The sequence below is a fragment of the Pinus tabuliformis genome, chromosome 7 (assembly GCF_031772625.1).
Source record: "Pinus tabuliformis cultivar Carrire ecotype Pingquan chromosome 7, CPIR1, whole genome shotgun sequence".
Lineage (NCBI taxonomy): Eukaryota > Viridiplantae > Streptophyta > Pinopsida > Pinales > Pinaceae > Pinus > Pinus tabuliformis.
In genome coordinates this window covers 136,468,794-136,488,075 of record NC_142293.1, presented here as the reverse complement: position 1 = coordinate 136,488,075, position 19,282 = coordinate 136,468,794, and the positions used below count along the sequence as shown (strand labels likewise).

The 19,282-nt window shown below is 37.7% G+C and overlaps 1 pseudogene; it reads right to left on the bottom strand.

The window, feature by feature from the left end:
* Positions 1 to 5,578: 5,578 nt before the first annotated feature.
* LOC149246122 (uncharacterized) lies at positions 5,579 to 12,193 on the bottom strand (annotated as a pseudogene).
* Between the last annotated feature and the right edge of the window lie 7,089 nt (positions 12,194 to 19,282).

Below are 19,282 nucleotides of genomic sequence, written 5' to 3'. Positions count from 1 at the left end.
TTCACTATTTTATCCTTTTTTTTGTTGGTTTACATGCTTATCTTTATTTCCAACTATCCCTTCACCAACATGGGACAACCAATGCACCGATGACTGCATTGGAAATATCACTTTACGTTAGTAGGCCCATGCACTGTTTAGCATAGGAGTAGGGGTAGTGTTTTCTTTTTATTTTATTTTATTTCTTGTTTACTTTTCTTGCATGTTTTTCTTTTCTTTCATGTTTTTGCTTTCATTTAGTTCTGTCCTTTTCTTGTTTTTTTTCTTATTATGCACCCGTAGGTTTATCTTCGCATGAAACCGTGTTTGGCTCTTGATACAAGTAGGGTGAAGTACAAGAGTAATTGTACAAATATCAACAATTGGTTATCTTTTGTCCTCTCTATTTATGAAGAGCTTGTGTCTTCAGTCGATGATACCCTAATGGAAAATACATTATGTTCAGAGTGGGTCTTGGTGAAAACACAACACTTGCACTTTTAACTAGTATTGCCTACTCTAATCAATTTTTCTATATTTGATTAACCCTTGTCAACTTAGTCAAGTAGAGTAAGGTAAGGGGAAAACATTAACTAGCATTTGCACCTTATGTTGCAAAGGAAACGCCGTAAGGCATAGAGTGGGGAAGAATAGCATAGAGTGGGGATGAATAGGTAATCAAATCTGTCAAAATTAAGATTAAATTGATCTATTAATTTTTCATTTACATACACTGAAATCGTATGCAACGTGGGATAGGAATCTCAAGTTATCATTCAGATAAATTTCTATAGTCCATGCTCTATTTTAAATATTTTACTCTTTTGTCATAACTAGAAGAATATCAAGTTATCATTGAGATAAATAAATTTCTATAGTACATACTCGTTATATTTATATATATATGAATGAAGATCTCTGCTATGATTTATATTACTTTCTATAGTCCATTCTCTATTTTAAATATTCTACTCATTTGTCATCACTGGAAGAATCTCAAGTTATCATTGAGATAAATAAATCTCTATAGTACATACTCATTATATATATATATGAATGAAAATCTCTGCTATGATTTATATTACTGTGGCAATGCCATTTTTCTCTCGCAAAGTTGCATCTATTGGTTTTTTTTAAGACATTAAAAGAATCTAGTTGCTATGGTTTGTTATGATCGATTGGTTATATTTCATATTATATTGTAGATGATGTTAGATACATTAAATCATTTTGAAATAAACACGGACATGTTGTTGGCATTGATTAGCGGCATATGCTACAATAACTTATCTTCATTGAAAAAGAGGTTGATGTATTCATTGAGAATCTCTCACACTAAAACTTCTTGAAACATGGCTTGAAACACCATGTGTTAATGCTGTTTTTATAGAAGTTGCAACAATGAATGTTGTAGAAAATAAAAATATTAATGAAATTTCCATGCAATACTGTCCTTGAGAGAAAATATTTTTACGATTTATTTTGGAACAAATTGATGAAGAGCAAGCTATGGAAGGTGACATGTGGTAGTCGTTTACATACAAGCCAATTTTTGAAGAAATAGAGGACATGCATGGACAACTTGGAACAATCAAACAGTTGCACCAGCCAATAAAGACACTGAAATCTGAAGCTTACAACAAAAAGACAAAGCTAAAGCAATGAAGAAAAGAAAAGGAATCCAACTGATGTCAAAAAAAATTAAATTGTAAGCATAGCTTAGACTTGGACCAGAAAATATCTTAGTTTAAACTTTTGTTTTTTGTAATTAAAGGGGAGTGTTGCATAAAATAATTTCAACCACCCATTTAAATAGGAGACAAATTTTTGTTGGAAGTCTTCGAAAATTTTATATTGGAACGATCTCAAAACATATAGGTAATGACTCATTTTCTTCGGTCAAGGATAGTGTGCATTTGCATGGAGTGCACAAAACAATTACAAGTGATAAGTATATTTATTTTCAAAGTGATTGGTACTTTTTTTCCCATTTGCAAATCGATGGTACAACAAACATGGTAAATAAAGTTCTGAAAACATGTTGCAGATAAATTCTGGAGAGCATATAGACAAAATGAAATTTAACTGGTGTCAAAAAAGTACAAGAAAACCACCCCTCCTTATCGTCCAGAATTGTAAACTTAGTGGAAGTACCAATATGAATAGGTCAGCAAAGGTGTCAAAGCCTCTAAAGCTCAGGAAGGATAGCGTGAGTACTGTGTATGCGAACACAGTTTAAGTTCAAGAGGGATAGCTCTTAAAGAGCTTTACCACTATATGTATAAACTTTTATGGAAACGAGTAGGGGCTTAGCATAGGTGTTAAGAGGTTTGGCCCTTGTCCCTATGCGCGGGCGAAAGAGCCCAATCTATCTTCTTATGTGCATGTGTTGTGGGTCTAGAAGTTAGGGCTTAGAGGAGCATGGAGACGCATGTCTTATAAACTATATGGCCAGGAGCCATGTCCACAAGCACATGCAAGAGAGGTCCTAGTCGTCGAATGTCGCGAACTGTTAGCGCTGACCACGTGTCCCAGAGATTATGATGGTAGGCTTGACAAATCCCACCATGAATGAATTGTTGAGATGACATGGTAGGTGGGGTCGGTTGTTCAACGATTGGCACGGTGAGGCGAAGGACCCCCAAAACACTTATAATGTGAAATTTGAACTTACTATGCAGCAGAGGGCCAAGCAGGACCCCCAATTAGTGTGGCAAGTGACTTGGAATCAGAGCCACGTGACATCCTGGAAGGTAGACACGTGTTACTTGAATTCGGGGGTTTTGTGGTCCCAAGTGGACTAGATCTAAGTGACACATGGCATACCTAAGGTGGGTCCATGTGGAGGGTGACATCACCCCGGGACCATGTACCCCACGATTTATGTTGGAGTGTGGTGCAACCCCGCTGAGATTTAGTCCCCAGGGTGATGTGGCACGGCGAAGCCCACCTACACAGGCATAAGGGACCACAACCACATGATTGGTTAGAGCGGAGTTGAGGTGGTGAGTAGCCAAGTGGACTTCCACGAAACCTTCGCAGATTGTAAGCCTCGCAGAAGAGAATGGGTTAGGACGACATGGTGTGGTGGAGCCCAAACGTGCTGCAGTAGCAAATGACGATGGGATGCATGGAGGAGGTCTACCAAGGATCTGTGTAACCCCAGAAGATCTTTCCTAGCAGTCTCAGTGTGGAATCACAATGGAATCTGTTGGGATTTTAATCTCGGTGTGTTGTAGTCATAGAGAGGGGTTAATTTATGACCTCGTATGAATGGGCCGACGGCTAAGGTAATGCTACCATGTGGCGATGAGGTGGCTAACTCGAATAGCTTCTGGACACCACATGGCAAATCAAGACGACATGGCACTATCTGATAGGCTAATCTTCGAATGGCCATATATTTTGATCTGAGAATCGTATTGAGACAAATATTATATTTTGATAAAGGTCTTGACAAGATGAACACAACAACATCATCTGTTTTAAGTCTTAAGAAAGTCGAAAAAGGTCGAAAAATTTAGACCCCATTTCCATAACAAGACTTTGGAGGTTGGGTTAGCTTAATAACTGCCTCCTTCTACCCTTACTTGGGGCTAGGGATAGTAGGGGATGTGTTACAGAAAGGCACATGCCAAAGGGTGAGCACAATGTAGAATTGGTGTTGGTTGAACAATAAGGTAACATGCTATTCTAACACACTAAGACTTGGTAAAGGTCTAGAGCTCATCAAAACCACCCAAATGCACAAATCAATTATTCCCTTTTTCAAAAGAAAATTATAAATTTTTTCATCTCTATATTGATCAAGTTTCATGTCATCCCTAGAAATCTTCAACCACTACAAGTTATCACTCCATACCTAAGTTACATGACACAATGAGACGAGACATGAAGGACACTAAAATACAAGTGTCTAACACATGACATGGTGACCCCAATAACAAGACACGAAGAACAAGGTTTATATATATACCTTAAAAGAAAATAACACATTACACAAATAGAAATTATAGACATAAAGATTCAAATTTTGTTAGAATTTAGAAACTAGAACATTTACATGATACAAATTTGATCATGCAACTAAATACTACTTAGTACTTACTTGTCCTAAGTCAATGACGTTCAAGTGACAAACACAAGAAATTAGAACCATAAACTATAGTTTCTCATTAAGTCATTAAAATCGAAATGTATTACATAAATAATGAGTCACTATTACTACAAGTGGGAATGCCAATGAAAAATACAAAATAAGGTAGATACTAGAACCGTAAATGGAAGAATCTCATAGCTTGTGATTGTCAATAGTCCTTCTCCATGTTAGAATCATCAAAATCAACATCACTTCCATGAATCTCTCCTCCATCCTCCCCCTTCTCTTCCTCATCTATATCCAATCCAATCAATGCATATTTTGGTGTGGAGAATGAACCCTCAACTAGATCACCATCAGCAAAATTGAATGGATCTAGCACTGGTTCATTAAGATCCAAGTTTGCTAATTCCAACTCAACACTACTATCCAAACCCCATATCATTAGGAAACGCATCCCACATCTTTGTCTTTCCCTTCAACCACTCTTCCCTCTATTTAGGAATAAGACGGAGGTTGATGTGCACATACACCATACACCATTGTCTTGCACTTGGAATCCTTTCAAAGCTACACTATAACCCTCAAATGCACTCTAAAATGCCTACGAACTTCAACCTACTAAATGAAATGAGGAAAAAAGACAGACAAGTCACCTTTTTCAAACCCACGGGCCTATTTTGACAAACATGTGTCCTAAACTTGGGACACATTTAGAGCACATGTCGAACATGAGTTTGGCACATGCCCTGAACTCGTCCTCACGAATACATGTCTAACATGTGGAAATTGTGACATGTGACCCCCTAGGTGTGTATCATCTAACTTAGAAGACTTGTAAGATACCAAACATGAACCAGACATGCGCCAAACTCGTCCTTACAAATCCATGTCCAACATGTGGGATTCATAACACATGACCCCCTAGGCATGTGTCCTATGAATCAGAAGACTTGTAGGATACCAAACACACATCATTTTGCACACGAGAGAAATTTTGATAATGAATCCTCACACGAACGCTCCAACTTTTAAGATGCAAGATAACTTTATAGTAGACAAAACATGACAAAAGGTTCATTTTCATGTCATGTGTCCAAGGTAAATGCATATTTTTATATGTAACCTCTTGCAAGACTAAAAAGAGATAGACATTGATTTTAACTTGTATCTGAACCAAAATTTAAAGCAGCAATGACTTTGGTTTTATTGAAAGGCATCCAATTTGACCCTGCTACAGGTATGTATGTATTGTGGTATGTTTATACAAAATAAAGACAACTGGAAAATTTTGATTCTTTATGATTGGTTTCAAACTCAACCACAAATATCATTCAGTATTTTACTAGACACATGTTTGTTCTCTAAAATAAAACTCAAACCTATTGTGTATCTATAATGATCATGCATTGTAATTTGTTGTACTGTGGCCGGTAGATACTTTCAACACTCCAGGTAATACATCATTGTAGGTGGACTAATATTTTAATCTCTACTACACTATATATCACTATATATATGTGAACAATGAGAGAAATTCAAAATTGGATCTAATTTCTTTATTAGAGACTTATCATCAAGCATGTATTCTGAAGCTACATATCCCAATGTCCCTACTAGATCAATATTTGTGTTACCAGCACATCCTGCACTTGTTACTGCAAGACCAAAATCTGAAAGCTGCATCCATAGCCAGTGGTTAGAGAGCGGTGACTACAATACCATATACTTAGGAAATGTTTCACTTCGGACCAAGTGTTTTAAAGAACATAAACCAAGATGGACAAATAAATCTATTTATAAATTTCTCAAAGTATAATTCATGATAAGCAATAATAAATTAATACAAACAACTACACATGTCACGAAATTGATAGAAAAGAAAAACTGAAGTCCTACATGAAAATATTTTGACAAAAAAATAACTGATGCTTAAAACAGTTCATAAAGTAAAAAAAAAATTCACTAGGAAAGCAATGGAATTCCCATCTCACAGAATCTCCCATTGAATGCAATGCACATGCCATACATTTACAAAGGCTTTTGTCAATTACATTCTAGGAAACTTTCTTAATGCTTTACAAGAATCTTCCCAAATTAACTGATAAATATTACATAAGAAACATTCATTTGCAGGCAAATTTAATGGTATTACTATTTTTAACACTACAGTCAGTGTAAGTGGGAGATTGGAAAACCTTGCCCTCACCTTGGCGCTGAAGCTTGCATCAAGAAGAATATTTGATGATATGAAATCTCGGTGAATCACTGCAGGGTTGCAGTGCTCATGCAAGTGTTCTAGACCCTGTAAAAGAAAGAAAACCATGGTAAGCTCGAGCTCCCAGGTTGATAGAGGGCCATGTGAAAAAGTGATTTCAATTGGTAAAATCTATTAGTAGGGAATCAAATTATCTGTGTTAGAACTACCTTGCTGAATCAAGGGCTATCTTCATCCGCAAAAACCATGTAAGTGCAGATCCGTGAGATGGTCCTGACAAGAAATCCAACACAGTTTCTTAAAAAAACATAGCTGTGAAAGGCTGCTTACTCATGGCCTACTAGTTTATCCATGACGAATGGTAGTATCAAGTTTGTTTGAACAAATAAAAGGCTTCAAAACATAGGAAATATTGAACTTGCCCAGTGGTTGGAAAAAGCTACGATGTAATTGGTCTTCCAAAGAGCCATTCTGCATCAGATCGTATACTAAAAACCGTGTATGTTCATGAGTACAGAACCCAAGAAAAGAAATAATGTTTGGATGTCAGATTTTGCTCATTAGCTCCACTTCATTCTGCAACCAATGACAATACCAACAGATGAAATTAGCAAAGCTTCTTCTAAGTTCTAAAATTATAGGGAGAATAAAAAAGCACAATTCAATATGTTAAATGCAGTGCATCACCAAATCCACAAAAGAAAAGACACTCAAAAGGGCAACTTTAGTGCACCCCCCGAGAAAATGCCTTCACTAATACCTTCTTAAGTTTGAAGAAGTAGCCAGCTTCCAAAATAATGCATGTAACATTTTTATTACCTACCTGAAATTCATGCTCAGCTTGTCTACTACCCTCATCTAGCTTCTTCATAGCAGCAAAGGAATCATCATCAAACATTGCCTTGTATACACACCCAAATCGACCCTCTCCAAGTATGTTATTGTTGCTAAAGTTATTTGTAGCTGTTAGCAGCTTAGAATATTCAATTGCAGCTGCACATCCCTTTTTCTTAGAAACACGGGAGTTCAAAAGACTCAGGAGAGGCATGAGTGGAATACCCCTATAGGCATCTTTGAAAATTCAAATTACAGGCAACTTAGTGAGCTAACCTTAGATCAAAATACTCGTAATGTAACTAATCGAACTCTCATGTAAACAGAGGTCATCCACACCCATGGATTTTTATAATTTGTTAGAATCCAAAATTTTGATTTTATCAGATGATTCAGATCATGAAATCAAGTCTGATGTTTATTATATTAACCCCCACGAGAAATAATAGTTTGATAGAGGAGAAGAATTTCTATAGTCATGAAAACCATTCCAATGCACTGGCAGTAATGCATAATAGTTAATATGTATACATACATCCAAAAGATATCCACACAGATTCAACATGGGAAGTCATCGAATCTCAGCCTCGAATCCAATCAAACAATATCTCAATAGGAAGCACCACTCTCTTGTGGCTGCCTTGTTGGTGTATACATCAAGAGAGGGTTTGGTTTCACACAGTGAAAGGGATAAAATATGACATAGTGGTGATACCAACTTGAGGCGTCTGGATCTAAATTTCGCTTGAATGCATGAGGTTGAGGTGAAGAAGGAGCAGAGTTGTAAGTCTCTCTATACAACTAAGTAAAAACTGAAGAAATCATGATACATCCAACAAATATTGGTAGTATGATAATTTCCAATAGCATTCCTTTGTTGATGTGATGAGATTCTTTGTCTATCTGCGTTGGAGAACCTGTGTCTGAGCACACAACCCATTTTGAAATCATCAAAAGAACAAAGCGCAATGACTTCTCAGAACTTGTAGAAAGATGCAAACAAGCAATTCAAATTGAAAGATTTCAATTTCTGAAGAAATCTTACACAGGCTGTATTTTTTAGCATAAATATACTCTTCAAAAATTTAATGAAAAGGCTGGCGTTGAAGCCCTTACTGGTTTAATTTTCTGGTTTAGTTGATGCATTTTTTTTTTCCAGGGGATCATCAAGTAGGGAAGCTGATGAAAGTACGAAATGCAAAGAAACTCGCGCAGAGGTACGCACCTGTAAAGAACGTCCCTTTGTAGTCTCGACTTTGTTAAAAAGAGAGAGACTCAGAATCAAAATATGCAGTAAAACTGAATGCCCCATCTTGAAAATGAGTTCTACTTGAAAGTCAGTCAGGCTGTGGCAGAAAGCTGAGGAGATATTCAAAGAGGTAGATATCTATGTCCTAAACTTGGGACACATTTAGGGTACATGTCGAACATGAGTTTGGCACATGCCCTGAGCTCGTCCTCACGAATCCATGTCTGACATGTGGAAATTGTGACACGTGACCCCTTAGGTTTGTGCCATCTAACTTAGAATACTTGTAAGATACCAAACATGAACTGGACATGTGCCAAACTCGTCCTTACAAATCCATGTCCAACATGTGGGATTCATAACACATTAACCCCTAGGCATGTGTCCTATGAATCAAAAGACTTGTAGGATACCAAACACACATCATTTTGCACACGAGAGAAATTTTCATAATGAATCCTCACACGAACGCTCCAACTTTTAAGATGCAAGATAACTTTATAGTAGACAAAACATGACAAAAGGTTCATTTTCATGTCATGTGTCCAAGGTAAATGCATATTTTTATATGTAACCTCTTGCAAGACTAAAAAGAGATAGACATTGATTTTAACTTGTATCTGAACCAAAATTTAAAGCAGCAATGACTTTGGTTTTATTGAAAAGCATCCAATTTGACCCTGCTACAGGTATGTATCTATTGTGTTATGTTTATACAAAATAAAGACAACTGGAAAATTTTGATTCTTTATGATTGGTTTCAAACTCAACCACAAATATCATTCAACATTTTACTAGACACATGTTTGTTCTCTAAAATAAAACTCAAATCTATTGTATATCTATAATGATCATGCATTGTAATTTGTTGTACTGTGGCCCGTAGATACTTTCAACACTCCAGGTAATACATCATTGTAGGTGGACTAATATTTTAATCTCTACTACACTATATATCACTATATATATGCAAACAATGAGAGAAATTCAAAATTGGATCTAATTTCTTTATTAGAGACTTACCATCAAGCATGTATTCTGAAGCTACATATCCCAATGTCCCTACTAGATCAATATTTGTGTTACCAGCACATCCTGCACTTGTTACTGCAAGACCAAAATATGAAAGCTGCATCCATAGCCAGTGGTTAGAGAGCGGTGACCACAATACCATCTACTTAGGAAATGTTTCACTTCGGACCAAGCGTTTTAAAGAACATAAACCAAGATGGACAAATAACTCTATTTAGAAATTTCTCAAAGTATAATTCATGATAAGCAATAATAAATTAATACAAACAGCTGCACATGTCACGAAATTGATAGAAAAGAAAAATTGAAGTCCTACATGAAAATATTTTGACAAAAAAATAACTGATGCTTAAAACAGTTCATAAAGTAAAAAAAAAAAAATCACTAGGAAAGCAATGGAATTCCCATCTCACAGAATCTCCCATTGAATGCAATGCACATGCCATACATTTACAAAGGTTTTTGTCAATTACATTCTAAGAAACTTTCTTAATTCTTTACAAGAATCTTCCCAAATTAACTGATAAATATTACATAAGAAACATTCATTTCCAGGCAGATTTAATGGTATTACTATTTTTAACACTACAGTCAGTGTAAGTGGGAGATTGGAAAACCTTTCCCTCACCTTGGCGTTGAAGCTTGCATCAAGAAGAATATTTGATGATTTGAAATCTCGGTGAATCACTGTAGGGTTGTAGTGCTCATGGAAGTCTTCTAGACCCTGTAAAAGAAAGAAAACCATGGTAAGCTCGAGCTCCCAGGTTGATAGAGGACCAAGTGAAAAAGTGATTTCAATTGGTAAAATCTAGTAGTAGGGAATCAAATTATCTGTGTTAGAACTACCTTGCTAAATCAAGGGCTATCTTCATCCGCAAAAACCATGTAAGTGCAGATCCGTGAGATGGTCCTGACAAGCAATCTAGCATAGTTTCTTAGCAAAGCATAGCTGTGAAAGGTTGCTTACTCATGGACTACTAGTTTATCCATGACGAATGGTAGTATCAAGTTTGTTTGAACAAATAAAAGGATTCAAAACATAGGCAATATTGAACTTTCCCAGTGGTTGGAGAAAGCTACCATGTAATTGGTCTTCCAAAGAGCCATTCTGCATCAGATCGTATACTAAAAACCGTGTATGTTCATGAGTACAGAACCCAAGCAAAGAAACAAGGTTTGGATGTCGGATTTTGCTCATTAGCTCCACTTCATTCTGCAACCAATGACAATACCAACAGATGAAATCAGCAAAGCTTCTTCTAAGTTCTAAAATTATAGGGAGAATAAAAAAGCACAATGCAATATGTTAAATGCAGTGCATCACCAAATCCACAAAAGAAAAGACACTCAAAAGGGAAACTTTAGGGCACCCCCCCAGAAAATGCCTTCACTAATATCTTCTTAAGTTTGAGGAAGCAGCCAACTTCCAAAATAATACCTGTAACGTTTTTATTACCTACCTGAAATTCATGCTCAGCCTGTCTACTACCGTCATCTAGCTTCTTCACAGCAGCAAAGGAATCATCATCAAACATTGCCTTGTATACACACCCAAATCCACCCTCTCCAAGTATGTTATTTTTGCTGAAGTTATTTGTAGCTGTTAGCAGCTTAGAATATTCAATTGCAATTGCACATCCCTCTTTCTTAGAAACACAAGAGTCCAAACGACTCAGGAGAGGCATGAGTGGAATACCCCTATAGGCATCTGTGAAAATTCAAATTACAGGCAACTTAGTGAGCTATAGCTAGATCAAAATACTCGTAATGTAACTAATTGAACTCTCGTGTAAACAGAGGTCATCCGCACCCATGGCTTTCTATAATTTGTTAGAATCCAAAATTTTGATTTTATCAGATGATTTAGATCATGAAATCAAGTCTGATGTTTATTATGTTAACCCCCATGAAAAATAATAGTTTGACAAAGGAGAAGAATTTCTATAGTCATGGAAACCATTCCAATGCATTGGCAGTAATTCATGATAGTTAATATGTATACATACATCCAAAAGATATCCACACGGATTCAACAGGGGAAGTCATCGAATCTCAGCCCCGAATCCAATCAAACAATATCTCCATAGGAAGCACCACTCTCTTGTGGCTGCCCTGTTGGTGTACACATCAAGAGAGGGTTTGGTTTCACACAGTGAAAGGGATAAAATATGACATAGTGGTGATACCAACCTGAGGTGTCTGGATCTAAATTTCGCTTGAATACATGAGGTCGAGGTGAAGAAGGAGCAGAGTTGTAAGCCTTTCTATACAACCAAGTACAAACTGAAGAAATCATGATACATCCAACAAATATTGGCAGTATGATAATTGCCAATAGTAGTCCTTTGTTGATGTGATGAGATTCTTTGTCTATTTGCATTGGAGAACCTGTGTCTGAACACACAACCCATTTTGCAATCGTCAAAAGAAAAAAGTGCAATGATTCTCAGAACTTGTAGAAAGATGCAAACAAGCAATTCAAATTGAGAGATTTCAATTTCTGAAGAAATCTTACACAGGCTGTATCTTTTAGCGTAAATATACTCTCCAAAAATTTAATGAAAAGGCTGGCGTTGAAGCCCTTACCAGTTGAATTTTCTGGTTTAGTTGATGCATTTCTTTTTGCCAGGGGATCATCAAGTAGGGAAGCCGATGACAGTGCGAAATGCAAAGAAACTAGCGCAGAGGTAAGCACCAGTAAAGAACGTCCCTTTGCAGTCTCGACTTTGTTAAAAAGAGATAGACTCATAATCAAAATATGCAGTAAAACTGAATGTCCCATCTTGAAAATGAGTTCTACTTGAAAGTCAGTCAGGCTGTGGCAGAAAGCTCAGGAGATATTCAAAGAGGTGGATATCTGCATTTTCTCAAGAAAGGTTCAAACCCAAAATGCCTAGCACTGCTCTCAAATTTGTAAAATTAGTAACAAGAATACACGGGGTAGATCAAATCCCATTTACATTGGATTTCTTTGAACACTTCAAGTGAGAATGTAAACAGATCTGAATAGAGAGTTGATCTTCACTGATCACAACAAGATTTGCAGCACCAAATGCCCAGCAGTCCTCCACAAGTGAAGTTCAGGCCTCCAAATGAGTGTGCGCTTAGTTGAAGAGTTGTACATGCAAACTGGTCCTTCAATGCTTATCCGTGAGCCCACACATATCACGCATTGTTGCGAAACGAATGGCTCGCTGGCAGTGCATCCGTCCCACTTCCTCATTAATCGTTCCGTTTTGGATCAGTGTTGGATCAACGATCACACTTCATTCAATCGTCTAACACCACAAATCCACGGCCCACAATAGGACACGGCGGCGGCTGGGGCAATTCATTTCAAAGGGAAACACCTTACGGCGTAACAAGTATATCAGAGGTATATATAACATACTTCTCTAAAGGAACAACCTCTTCTTCTCTCAATAAGTCGATATCCCTCTTCCGCCTCATGAAAATATATAGGTGCCTATGAACAGTTCTCTGAAAATGGAAAAAAATCAAAATTCAAAAATAAAATAAAGGTGAAAGAAGAGAAAAGGTTCCTGTGTAGAGTGGTGATGAAAGTAACTCCACCGGGGTACTGACCAGGCTCCCTGGCAGCGGGGCAATGCTTGTGTTCCTGCATGACTCTGTCAGGGTACTGTTCAGGCTTGCTAGCAGCTGAGCAACACCAGAGATGAAACTAAACCTTTGACAGTTACATTACTTGTGCATCAGTATAACCCTCATCCCCAATTGAAATATCTCAGTTGAATTGGCTTGGTATGTGTGTTGATATATAAATAGAATTGAAGGGATTATATCTTTAACATAAGCTAATGTACAAGCTCTGATGATCAAAGAATTGAACAATACTTTCAGAGGAGTTAGACTCGCTTTACACGAAACAAGGTCCATACAGAGAGCTAGAGTTCTACCAACGTGTCGCCAATGTTGTAGTGGCTACAATCACCCTCCAAAATTTTTCCTTTGCTTTGTTTTGGAGGCTCCCTCGTCAAAATCTTAGCAACATGTCTTGCACTACTCAGGTACTTCTATTTTTATTTGAAGTTATCTTTCACTTGACAACTTGTGTTTGCTAACTTGTCTTGTTTTCCGACCACAAGTTGACCTCGTGACTTGGTTCACATCCATTTCTTGAGTTGTCTTGGAAAACTATGCAATCCTACAAGCCAACCATCCTTTCTCTCAAGAATTGCGTAGAGAAGCCCGACAGTTAGCCCTGCTCTCCAAAATTTGCAGAGTAGTCAGGGAGACAACTTTGCTCAAAGTAATTGTGCAAAACATATAGACACTGGGCTTCAGCTTAGGAATTTCACAAACGTTGTTGGCATCTTGTCTTCAGCTGAGAAATTGCAATGAGCATGAGAGGTAGCTAGAGCCACTCGGCCTAGGAATTGCGCAGAAGAATTCCTCATGTTGTTGCCCAATTCATGTGCCGATAAGTTTCCTAGCTCCAAACAGAATGGTGTAATATGCCCATGCATGCATGGCAGCCCTTTCCCGAAAAAGGAAAAATCAAAAAGCAAAAAGCATCCCTAGAAAATAGGGATCTATTTTTTAGCATTGGGAGTTACATGAAAATTCAATTTTAGAAACTTCCCTCCTAGTGTTTCTTTTTCCTAGATTTGTGGCACACGCTTCACAAACCATAAATCTTCTAAATCTATTTAAACAATGCCCTAGAGCTCATTCTACACACTCAATCTTGGAGCTCTTGCATTCCTGAGGCATCTAGGAACCTTCGACCCATTTGACGCAACTTTTTCGGGTAAGTTTTTCTTTTCAAGTATTTTTCTTCCTTTTCTGTTGCTTTTATTTCCTTTTCTTGTGTGAGTATTTTTTTGCATGTTTCATTGAATGAACACTGGCATTTTTTTTTTAACATGTAGAAGTGTTGTTTCAGGTTTTTCATTGTCTTTCCTAAGTGTCGCAAGCGTAACACTGGTTTTGTGCTAACGGTCGTCGTTTTGGTGACCCTCTCCACCAACTTCATTTTTCGTCCATTCCACTGATTCCTGGATTGGTTTTGATTGCATACATGATAATTAAGACCTTTTTGCACCATCCTTTGCTTGTTCTTTCGAATCTACTCATTTTCAAGTCAAATCTACTCCAATATGCAAGAACCACTGTGTAAAGGTGTACTTCCCATGGGTCCACGGGGCATGTCATTGGCCAAAAGAAGATCATTGAAGGTATTGCTATAACTTCTCTAGGCTCAATGAACTAGTCAGCATAGCAATATAATGGAAAGAAGCACCATAGGAAGCAACAACAACAACAACGGTGAGCAGAAAACCGGTGCAAGACAAAGGATAGAGGAAGATTATCGAGTGTGTAGAGGCTGAGCAAAGCTACAAGTTCAAAGAAGATCCACTTATTGAGAGAGTAGCTTTGTAGATAGATGTAAAGAGGTTACAATGTGATAGGAGAGTAGTGCAAAGAAAGAGGGAGAAGCAAATATTGGAAGAGATGGAAAGGAGATTACGGGAGATATAGAAGAATCCAAAAGTAGAACAAGAGATCAGGAGGAGAGAGAGTCAAGAAAGGTAGAAACATGAACAGGAAGAAGGAAAAGGCACATTGATAGAGAAAAATGTGCAGATAGAGGTTACAACAGTAGAGCAGCGAGAAGATAATGAACAGGGTGAGCAGGTGCAGGTTTGGGAACTTGCCTAGCATGTTGAACAATTGGTTGAGGTAACAGACATGGAGACAGAATAGGAGATATAGTACCAAGACACGTATCTCATGCCAAGGGTGTCCGAGGTCGAATTACAGTCTCCGCCACCTATAGAACCACAACTAGTCCTAAACGAGCAAGGACAAGGTTTTCTCCTTGATGATGATCCATAGAAGGATGTGTACAATATGGCATTTGATGAGACACTACAGAGGATTGGACAGGCACGGATAAAGAAACTCCCAAATGATAATACATCACCAATGCAGACAGTGGAAAGGATAATTGTACGAGATGGTAGAAGAGATCCAAATTCCATGGTCGCACCTTCTAAGGCTTATGCAGAAGCTATGAGTTTGACAATCAAGTTCTTGATAGCAGAGAATGATCGAATCGCGAAGGACTTACAAGAGGCCAGGGGAAGAGCAGAGCAATCCACGGGATCTGCCATGACAAAGATGAAGAAATCAATAGTGGTGGAGATATCAACTTTGGAGGCTACTATGCAGAAAATGTATATAATATTTATCATCGTGCATAAAGCGGTTATCAATTTATATGTCTTTCAGCAGTAGTGCATGCAGATAGCCCAAACACTCAGAGACATTCACACTACTATTGCTCACATGAAATAATGGACAATGAGGTACAAGAGATCCTTGCTTTACTTGCAGAAGAAGATGAAGCCACAGGCTGAGTTTGACAAAGCATAGATTTAGATGCAGATCCAGAATTATGAGCAACCACCTCCACCCATCACTATCATTGAGGCTTCCTATGCATGGTAGTTCAAGATTTTGGATGTCATAGTGCGAATGCACAAGATCCCTTCCATCGAAACCCTCACCCAGGCCATGAGGAAGAACCAAGTCATGTGATGCAAGAGCATTCAGTTCAGAGAATCATTGTATTTTAGTAGACATAGGGGGGTCTTGTGTTTTAAGGAAGTTGGTTTCCTAAGTGTTGAATTAATGTAATTATTAAGGTTTTGAGTGGTTTTAATGAGACAAGCTAGAATAGAGATTTAATTAAGTATAGTGAGGCATATTAGTAAATGTTCTCGAATGTTTGAGAACATGAGAGGTTTAGGATAGTTGAAATATTTGAGAATCAGTTGTAAATCTTAGATTAGGAGTTGGTTTCATGATTTGTTGATTAAAGAGGACCCTTAGGGATAAAGATGAGATTTTATGATTTTTTTGAGAAGTTTATGGATCTAAACCAAGAATTGGTTATAGAATCCTTTTGTATAAATGTAAGCCAAAAAGGCAAAGGAAAATTTAGTCAAGTTAGATAGTTAGAGGTTGTGAATTATAGGTTTGATTGTAAGCCTACGGGCAGGTAGGAGAACAGAGGTCACTTATAGAGAAGATCAGGCCAAGGAGAGAGTTCTTGTGTAAATACCTGTTTATTAATACAAACAACTCGATTCTAAGTTTATGTGTTTGTATGGAGTAATTTAATTATAATCTGTATGTGAACTAGAGTAGGTTTTGTGTAACAGAGGTTGCACGTGGAGTTTGAGCAAAACACAGAGAATAAGTGATATGAAGGATCATATTGGATTGCTTGAATCCATTCGAAGATTCAAAGTTGAGATTCAGGAGTGGCAGTGATTAAAGTATGCAGAGTTAAGTCCAAGAGGGGGTTCTGTTGCAGGACAACTAAATACCCTAAACCCTGAAGTAAACTGAAACCATGTAAAAAAGAAGTAAATAGAAGGACAAAGAAATGGAGTGACGATGCATGGGAACCGTCAGATTGTTTAGATCGACGGATATTAATGGCAGAAGACGAACGACAGAGGAATAGATCTAGATCTTCAGATTGATAGATCCGTTAGATCGACGGTGATCAGCAACTGTGGGGTAGCAGTGTACGGATTTCTTGATCATGGCTGGAGCCCCGGACTCACTCCTAGCTGTCGATCTCATATTACACCTCTTAGTTCACAGTTGATTGCGAGAGTTAAGACGTTTTTAATCCATGTTCTAGTTGAAATCCCGCAAATCGTAGATTTGATGGCCTCTTATATCTAACGGTCATCGCGCGCCAATCAGCTCGTACAATAGTCAAGGAAGAAAGATGGTTTTATAAGCGAAAGTTGTTTATCGGGTGGAGAAAAAGTGGTATGTGGTAATTCGGGTTGGTCACCCGATTCTATTTAGCAGTCAACACGTAGCACATCAAAGGAGAGAGGAAACCGCTTTATCGGGTGGGTAATCCTCGTGCAAGTGGCTCAACTGATATCGTTATTAACCGTTGGATCAAATTGGTTTTTATCAACAGTGGAGGATCACTAATTAGGTTTGTTGATCGGGTGGACCAATAACCGTTGGATTGAATGGTAAGATCGATGACGGAGATTGAAGCCGATAAGGCTTCGGCCTGAGCGGACCCGAGAATTTTATCGACGCGAGTTAAGTGGTTTGAGTTCCGGCAGGTGAATGGGTTTAAGTATGATACGACGCGACAACCATTGATCTGATGGAGTGAAATCAATGACGAAGGATTGAATCCGATAAAGGTAGAGCATCAAAAAATGTGCAAAGTCCATGGATTGGCGGAAAGGTAAGGCTTACGTGTGTTTTATGTGTATTTCTATTATATAAGAATTATAATATAAATAAAGCGGATAAAGGTTTTATGGGTTAAGTTCGAATATAACCAAATTTTATGAGGGTGAATAAAGTTCCGCTAGAAAGGTTAATGAAGGTTAGATCATTCAATAGTCAAATATAACATTTCCGCATAAAACTTAATTAAGAAAATTAAACCTTGGTTTAAGAAGTTTTTCACCATGGATGAGGATGATTAAGGTATGGGACCAGTGACATGCAATTTTGTTTGCATAATGTGGGCATTGTCGGCTTAGGCTGGCATCATTTGGTATCATAGTAGAAATGTGGTTGAAACATTTGGTATCGGAGCAACACAAAGAAATTATGTGTGAAAAATTCTTTGAAAAGAATTTAGAACAGAGTTATGTTTTAAGATGTGTATGCAGGAAAGAGGAGATCAGATTCTAATCAGACAAATAGTAGGCACACAGAGATAATGCGTAGCAGAACTTGCAGATGCAAGTAAATAGAGGACAATCCATTCAAAGTGCAAGTGAATGGTAGAACAAGATCATGCAGAGGTCTTGAAGGTGAGATGATATGTTTTGTTTTAATTTGATTTGAATATTGCAGAGTTTGTGGTCTTTATATTGTTACACAGGTAGAAGCATAAGAAGGTGATAAGATTGCAACTACCTAGAGAAAGGAGTGCTCAATTGGTTCCAGAGGAAAGAACCAGAGAAATGCTAACAGACTAGGCTCAGAGGAAAGAAGCTTAGTGAGGCATACGTAGCAAGAAGGATACTTGTTATTGCAGATGTTTTGTTGCAGCTCAGAAAGGAAATTCCACAAAGGATGTGGGTAGAATTTCTAAGGGATGAAGGAATATGGTAAGAGTTTCTAAGTGAAAGAAGAGGTGGTCAGAACCTAGTATTTCATTAGTGATTGAAATACAAGAGGACAGTTGTGTTCTTAAAAGTTGTAGATGAGTTGAAGCCTAGAAGGAGCAGAGAGAAGTTCTCAAAAGAGGTTCCAGAGATAGAGAACCAAGTGCTTGCCAAAATACCAAGTACAGAGGAAAGCTTGGTGAGATAAGTGGCAGAAGGGAGGACTTGCTGTTGCAGAGACTTTAATGTAGCTCATAGTAAGTGAGCAAGGAGCTCATGAAGATAGAGAAGGAGAAGATGACTACTGGTAGTCATAGCATAGGTTATGAGGAAAACCACAGTAGAATAAAGGTGAAGAAAGAGGATGCCAAGGCAAATGGCAAGAGAATGATTCAAGAGGAAATTGACAAAGATATTGGTGAGATGAAAGAACAACTCAATGTATTAAGGATGATACTTGAGGAAAACCAAAGAATAGGTTCGGTCTTGAAGAAAAAATCCAGTGAAGTGGTCTAAGTTACAGAGAAGGCTAAAACAGAAGCAAGTAAAGTAGCTGATGGAAAAACTCAGAGAGGCTGAGTTGGAAATGGAAGTTTCCATTTGTGAAACAGAGCAGGGTGAAGTTCTGGGTGAAGAAGAAGGAATTATTGATGATTTTTTGAACTATTGGACAAATGCAGACCAACAGGAGAATGTAAAACCTTATATTGTTTAATCTAATAATTTTGATGTGATTA